We start from the raw sequence: 7798 nt of genomic DNA on the forward strand, positions 1-7798 counted from the left end.
ATTCCTGTTTAACTGTTTAGTCTGAAATTGACACAAGTTAATAGACATTAGATTATTGGTGGCCCTGCCTATCCTTAATCATTGAATAATAATCAGTTAAGGGAAATTGTGGTAACAAGTAATGATAGGATCTTTCTCGGCACCTAAACGTAAATGTGACTGATATATATATACACTCACCTAAAGGATTATTAGGAACACCATACTAATACTGTGTTTGACCCCCTTTCGCCTTCAGAACTGCCTTAATTCTACGTGGCATTGATTCAACAAGGTGCTGAAAGCATTCTTTAGAAATGTTGGCCCATATTGATAGGATAGCATCTTGCAGTTGATGGAGATTTGTGGGATGCACATCCAGGGCACGAAGCTCCCGTTCCACCACATCCCAAAGATGCTCTATTGGGTTGAGATCTGGTGACTGTGGGGGCCAGTTTAGTACAGTGAACTCATTGTCATGTTCAAGAAACAAATTTGAAATGATTCGACCTTTGTGACATGGTGCATTATCCTGCTGGAAGTAGCCATCAGAGGATGGGTACATGGTGGTCATAAAGGGATGGACATGGTCAGAAACAATGCTCAGGTAGGCCGTGGCATTTAAACGATGCCCAATTGGCACTAAGGGGCCTAAAGTGTGCCAAGAAAACATCCCCCACACCATTACACCACCACCACAAGGCCTGCACAGTGGTAACAAGGTATGATGGATCCATGTTCTCATTCTGTTTACGCCAAATTCTGACTCTACCATCTGAATGTCTCAACAGAAATCGAGACTCAATCAGACCAGGCAACATTTTTCCAGTCTTCAACTGTCCAATTTTGGTGAGCTTGTGCAAATTGTAGCCTCTTTTTCCTATTTGTAGTGGAGATGAGTGGTACCCGGTGGGGTCTTCTGCTGTTGTAGCCCATCCGCCTCAAGGTTGAACGTGTTGTGGCTTCACAAATGCTTTGCTGCATACCTCGGTTGTAACGAGTGGTTATTTCAGTCAAAGTTGCTCTTCTATCAGCTTGAATCAGTCGGCCCATTCTCCTCTGACCTCTAGCATCAACAAGGCATTTTCGCCCACAGGACTGCCGCATACTGGATGTTTTTCCCTTTTCACACCATTCTTTGTAAACCCTAGAAATGGTTGTGCGTGAAAATCCCAGTAACTGAGCAGATTGTGAAATACTCAGACCGGCCCGTCTGGCACCAACAACCATGCCATGCTCAAAATTGCTTAAATCACCTTTCTTTCCCATTCAGACATTCAGTTTGGAGTTCAGGAGATTGTCTTGACCAGGACCACACCCCTAAATGCATTGAAGCAACTGCCATGTGATTGGTTGGTTAGATAATTGCATTAATGAGAAATTGAACAGGTGTTCCTAATAATCCTTTAGGTGAGTGTATAACGAGAAGTTACCTGACATAAATACTAACCTGCGTAGTTATTTAATGTCTGACTAACAATACTAATGAGAGACTCACCTTCGTCTTACTAACCGGTATTGTAGTCAATGTGTTTATAACCTTTTTTGTTTAACGATTTGTGTGTTATCATATGCGATCCCGTGGTCTTTCATTTGGTCACGGAAGTGATTTGTCTTTGATTTGTTGATCTAGAGTTGAATTTTAATTAGTTTTTCCCTTTTGTATAATTAGTGTAGTGCTACATTTAGTCTTTGTTTTGAATAAATTTGACAATTTATATCTTTGGAATTGGTGTCTGCGTCCAATTATTACAGAAATTGAGTTCTACAAGAGTGTACCTTACGCTACAAATGCGTTGTTCTGGATTTTTTTGTTGTTATTCTGTCTCTCACTGTTAAAATACACCTACCATTAAAATTATAGACTGATCATTTCTTTGTCAGTGGGCAAACGTACAAAATCAGCAGGGGATCAAATACTTTTTTCCCTCACTGTATATACATCACAGGGTGCAAGAGCTGGCTCATGCGCCACACGTGGAACACAGGAGCAGTTGACACCTGTTGAATAGCGCAGCTAACACAGGGCAATTACAGCTCTTACCGTGTGAATAAATGAACTATGTACACAGTGGGGCACTGGAGAACTCAAGTGCCCTCCGCTGGAGGACAACAGCAGCGATCCCCTGCTCTATGGCATAAGACAGCGAGAGCGGGCCACAGACCTGCTGACCAATATACAGAGTGGGGTACAGGCCAAACGCATGCACCACCGCAACACAAGTATAATGAACGAAGTATATACAGGGCGGCCTCGAAAGGCAACATGCCTGTAGGCCGCATGACAAGCCCTGGGAACACATCGACAGGGCTGTCTGTACATCCAGGAGCAGCTCGCGTGGGTGCTCGACTGGAAGGCATAGTCCGGTGGAAGGGAAAGACACGGTACACTAGCTCCCTCAGGAATCACAAATGGGCAGACTGGGAGAGGAAAGGCAGGAGCCAGAGCCCGTAGGCTACTGGGTCTCGAATGCAGCCAACACCGGGTTCCCAATGGAAGGAACTGGTCCCATCACATCCAACCTGTAGAACCGGACAAATGTAAGTGGCGAGGCCCTAGCTGCAGCTGCACAAATGTCTGCCAAGGGGGCACCTTGAAAAAGGGCCCATGATGTGGCAACGCCTCGAGTCGAGTGGGCCACCAGGTGATCAGGCACCGGGGTCCCGGTAGACTCATAGGCCATGGTAATGGTGTCCACAATCCAATGCGAGAGGCGCTGCTTTGAAAGCACCTGGCCCTGTGTCTGTGCTCCATAAGACACAAACAGTTGGTCTGGGCGCCGAATGTCCTTAGTGCGTTCCAAATAGCACCAGATACACTTTGAGCGTGGATGGGGACTTGCCCTGGTCCAACAGCTCTTGTAGAAATTGCAATATGACCCCGATGGGGCAATTAATTGTGTCTTGACCGCCGCCTTGGCACCAGGTGCTAAACGTCCGCCAGCGGTAGGAATACTGCGACCTCGTAGAGGGAGCTCTCGCCGACTGAATAGTAGCAACTACTGCGTCCGACAGACCCCAGGCAATCAATCGCTAGCAGTGCTCGTTCAAGTGGTACTCCAGTGGGATGAAGGGGGCCACCCAATTTGTGTGGCTGGGGGGGCATATTAGAAGACATTGCCCCCAGCGACAAGCTAGCGAGCCGACTTTAAACTCCTATCCCCAGCCACGGAAGGGCTCATGGGTGGGGGGCAGGCAGAAGTTGCAGCTATTATAATTAAGCCCAATTTAGTCAGAGAGTGTCCTGGGATAGAGGTTTTGGTTGAGGGTGCCTGCGTGCCCTGTATATTGGATTCCGGTTCACAGGTCACCCTCTTTAGTGAGGCGCTCTAAGAAATATATGGGACAACACCAGGTCACCGGACGGGAAGAAACCCCTTGGTTAATGTTGAGGGCTGCAAATGGCCTTCAACTTCCCTATCTCGGCTATGCCCTGTTGGATTTTGAGATTGGAGGGATTAAGATACTTAAGAAGGGGGTAGTCATAGTGTCTGATGATAAATGAGCGCTGATACAGGAATCTTGGGCGTGAACATAATAAGGCCTATTTGGAAGGAACTGTTTGAGGGCCAAGACACGAGTTGAGCAAAATTCAGAAGGGCAGCCGGGGGCACTGAGTCTTGGGGGCAGGCTTTCTCTCTCTGCAGGAGATTAGAGATGGAGGTGATACAAGCTGTAGACCATGGGACAGCCAGATTGATCTGACAGCGCGCTGTGTATATTTCCCATGCAGCGAGATGGTTGTATGGGTACAGGTACCTGAAATTCCCCATCGCCAAGAGCAGTGCATACTGTTGGAGGCCCGGGAGGGAACAACTGAGTGGCAAGTAGCAAGTTCATTCGCTTGGGTACATCAGGGGAAGATTCCATTGAGATTGATTAACCTTCACCCCTACCCTGTCGAGGTTCCACAGTGTCGGCCACTAGCAGATGTCACCCGGATTGATGAATGGGAGGTCCGGACTAACCAAGACCTGACTATCCAGTATTGCCAACCAGATGTAGTAGAAGTGAGCGTGGGTCTTGTACAGACTAATAGACCAGACTCTACAGCTGATTGGATGCCCTCGACTCCAGGGTTGATGGGTGATCAACGATAACGACTATAAGTGCTCCTGCAGAAGTGGCAGTGCAAGTTTGCCACTCACAAAGAAGACTTTGGGGGACCAGTGTGGTCTATCATCATATTCCCACAGGGGCCACCCCACCTTCCCGTGAGCGCTATCGCCCCGGTGCCTCCAACTTTGTGTCGAGAGCTACATGAGCCGCTCCAACAAATGGAGCGCCAAGGAATAATAAAGGAAAGTAGCAGCCCATGGGCTGCACCAGTCGTCCTCGTGAAGAAGAAGGATGGCTCGTGGAGATTCTGTGTCGACTATCAGAAGCTCAACTTTGTCACCCACAAAGACGCTTACCCCCTGCCCCGTATAGAAGAGTCCCTGACCAACTTGACTGGCGTTGAGTGGTATTCAATGCTAGACCTGGCCAGTGGTTACTGGCAGGTCAAAGTGGATCTGCGGGATCGTGAAAAGACGGCTTTCACCACACCATTGGGACATTACGAGTTCTAAAGGATGCCCTTCGGACTCTGCAACGCACCTGCGACCTTCCAGTGGTTAATGCAGAGATGCTTAGGAGAACAGGTGAACCAGTCCTTGTTGATTTACCTTGACGATATTATTGTCTATTCCCCTACCCCTATGACCAGAACTATAGCTCCTTTAAATTGGAGCTGTTGGCACTTAAATGGGCAGTCACAGAAAAGTTTAAGGACTTTCTTTGGGGGGCAACTTTTGTAGTCTACACAGACAACAACCCCCTGGTCCATCTTAGTACAGCCTGGTTGGAAGCAGGAGAGCAACGCTGGATGGCCCAATTGTCTAATTTCACTTTTGAGATTAAGTACCGACTGGGCTGGACTAATCAGAAAGCAGACATTTTGTCTAGACTTTCAGGGGAGGCCCTAGAAGCAGAGCTACATCGGGTTCGGGCTGTGGAAGCTAGAACCGGACAAGTACCCCAGGAGACCAAGTCGGGTGAAGAGTTTCCATGGGCGAAGTGGCAGCAAGAAGATTCCGCAATTCGGCAGGCACGTGAGTGGGTTGCTAAAGGACCGTTGCCTTCCTTGGCTATACATCGGACCTTGTTGCCAGAAGCCAAAAGGATTCTCCAGGAGTGGACGGAGCTCAAGATCTGCAAAGGATATGCTGATACGGGGGCGGTCCACTGATGGGGAAGGAGCAGCGATCATCGTCCCACGGAGCCGGGCAAGGGGACTGTGAAATAAATACCACAAGGCGGCCGGTCATGTGAGTAGCCTACGCACCCTATCGGTTTTGAGGAAGAGCTACTTTTGGTACGGGATGGGGAAGACTCTAGGTGATGGACGGCTGAGTGCACTCGGTGCTCCTGGGCTAAGGTGAGGCTGGAGGGAGGTACCCCCTTATTGCCTATCATGACCTCGTATCCATTGGAGATAGTGGCTATCGATCACTTGTCGCTGGGAAGACCTGGGGATTATTTTCCCTATATCCTGGTCATTATTGATTTATTTACGCGCTATGCTTAGGCAGTCCCCGTGCGTGATCAGACAGCGGCTACTATGGTTAAGGTTCTATGGAAAAACGTAATACAGCCGTTCGGTTGCCCCGAGCGGTTTCATAGTGATAGGGGGGCTAGCGTACATTGCATAGGCGGCATTTACGTGTATGTTATGCCCTTGTGCCCCAGGCTCCCGCAGCACCAGCCCCCATAAACCCTTTGGGAGCAGAAGGAGAGACGGGGTGGTATATCCCTTCCCCATGAGGATTGTACCTCGGGTGATCCCGCAGGTGGCTCCAGGGGGGCTGGAGGCCCCAGGGGTGGGAGGACCAAGGGAGGAGGAACTAGATGCCCCAGAGGTTATGGCAGGGCAACCTCCTCTGATCGTTCAGGGCAGAGAGGTCCGGAGGTCCCAAAGAGAAAACAAAGGTGTGGGGCCTTTACGGTATTGAGACGAGTGCTAGGAAGCAAATTATCCATCTGAGGATGGTGGTCGGGACGAGTAGTTGTTTAGTGGGGGGGGAGTGTCACAGAGGGTGCCAAGACTCTGTGTGTTTTTTAATGTTGTTAATTGCACTTGTATTATTTTCTATTTTTGGTTGTTAATTTAACCCTTATAGTCATTAATTGCTTTTTTTCACTAATAGTTTCTTTTGTTTCACTAATAGTTTCTTTTGTTTCACTGATTGGATTTGATTGATTGTTTCACTTGTTTTCATTTACACAAATGCACAGGACGCTGACAACAAATGCGGCGCACCTGTTTCACCGAGCAACGCCACGCCCTTCACTCACAGCCACTACACCTGTTGACACTCAACACAAGATAAAGGTTGGACTGCCCAGAGTGGCGGAGAGGTGGACAGGGACAAAGGCAGCAGCAGCAAGTGCCAGCGGCGAGGACCAGCAGCCATAGTGACCGTGGGGCTGCAGGTTGGACTGACGCCGGGCTGCAGGTTGACCGACGCCAGGCTGTAGAGTACTGCATACGGGCTTTGAGGGTGCCAGCCAGTGAGGGTCGAGTCTTTGCGGGTTGTGGCAGGTCCTGGTAGAGAACTGCTGGTTAGAAGGCGCAGGTGGCTGCATTCTGCATGCCTTGGTGATCAAGAGTTTCACATGTGATTACTATGGACAGAGGACGATTGGACTGACAGCGTACCTGGAGTGTATGCACTGGTGGACTTGCCTTGCCGGATTGACGATTCAAAGTTCCACCGCGGAAGATGGCACCTCAGGCTCCGGATCAAGCAGCGCAGAGGGAGAGAGGTGCAGTAAAGGGTGAGAAAGGAATGTATACAATACTACCCGCGAGTGTGTGTGTGTAATTGCACACTTACCTGAGAGCGAGTGTGCCCTTCCCCTGAGTCTGTCCTCCTTTCTCTCTCCCTCTTCTTTCGGTCGGTGCTGGCTGCGTGGACGAGTGGGTCCGCTTGGAGTGGAGGGCCATCCCCCGCCTGGTACAGGTTTTTAGTATAGTTTAATTTTCTAGATTTTAACTTTTGTATTGTTTTTAGTAGTTTTATTGCCCAGAAACATAAAGTCCCATTGCCCAGGGACTTTGTGCACTGCTAGTTGCCCCTGCTGTGGGCTATTGGAGTGGTAGCAAGTCCCCATCTCGCGTTATTAAACTGGGGTGGCGTAGCACGACTATATTTGGGTTCAGTGGTCACTGCCACTCGTGACAAGAACACATAATAAGTATGTTATTGACACAGTCAATTTTATTTTTATTAATATGTCAGCATTAATTGTCTGGTTATTACACATTTATAAATTTAATTAAACTAAAGTATTAGCATTATTGGATGGATTGTGAAAACAAAAACAAACTCAGTCATAAATTGCTGATTTGTGGAAGAGCAGTTCCTGGGGAAAACAAACAATAAGACAATAAGATAATTAAGTCATTAACAGCAGCTCTTCATCACGCAGTATGCGGAATAAGAACATAATTATTACCTTGTACACATCTTCTGTTTTACTTGTTTCCTGTCTTTTATGTGGACACATCTGTGAGGGAAAGATGCACTGTTATTGTATTTTATTTTGAAGGTGATAACCTTGTGTGGTTTTCATTGATCTCCACTGGAAGAAATGGTCAATGTGAAAATACAAGTTTCCATGAAGGTGACCTGCAGTTTGCATAGCAGTTTTGTATTTGTTTTGCCCTTCGTGCTCAGCTGTAACAATCTTCTACCCAGTAAGTACATTCTTAACCCCTACATGGGTAGATCAAGGTTTTGATTTGATGTAGCCCTGATTTTATTACTTTATTACC

Source organism: Amia ocellicauda, chromosome 6 (assembly GCF_036373705.1).
Source record: "Amia ocellicauda isolate fAmiCal2 chromosome 6, fAmiCal2.hap1, whole genome shotgun sequence".
Taxonomy (NCBI): Eukaryota; Metazoa; Chordata; class Actinopteri; order Amiiformes; family Amiidae; genus Amia; species Amia ocellicauda.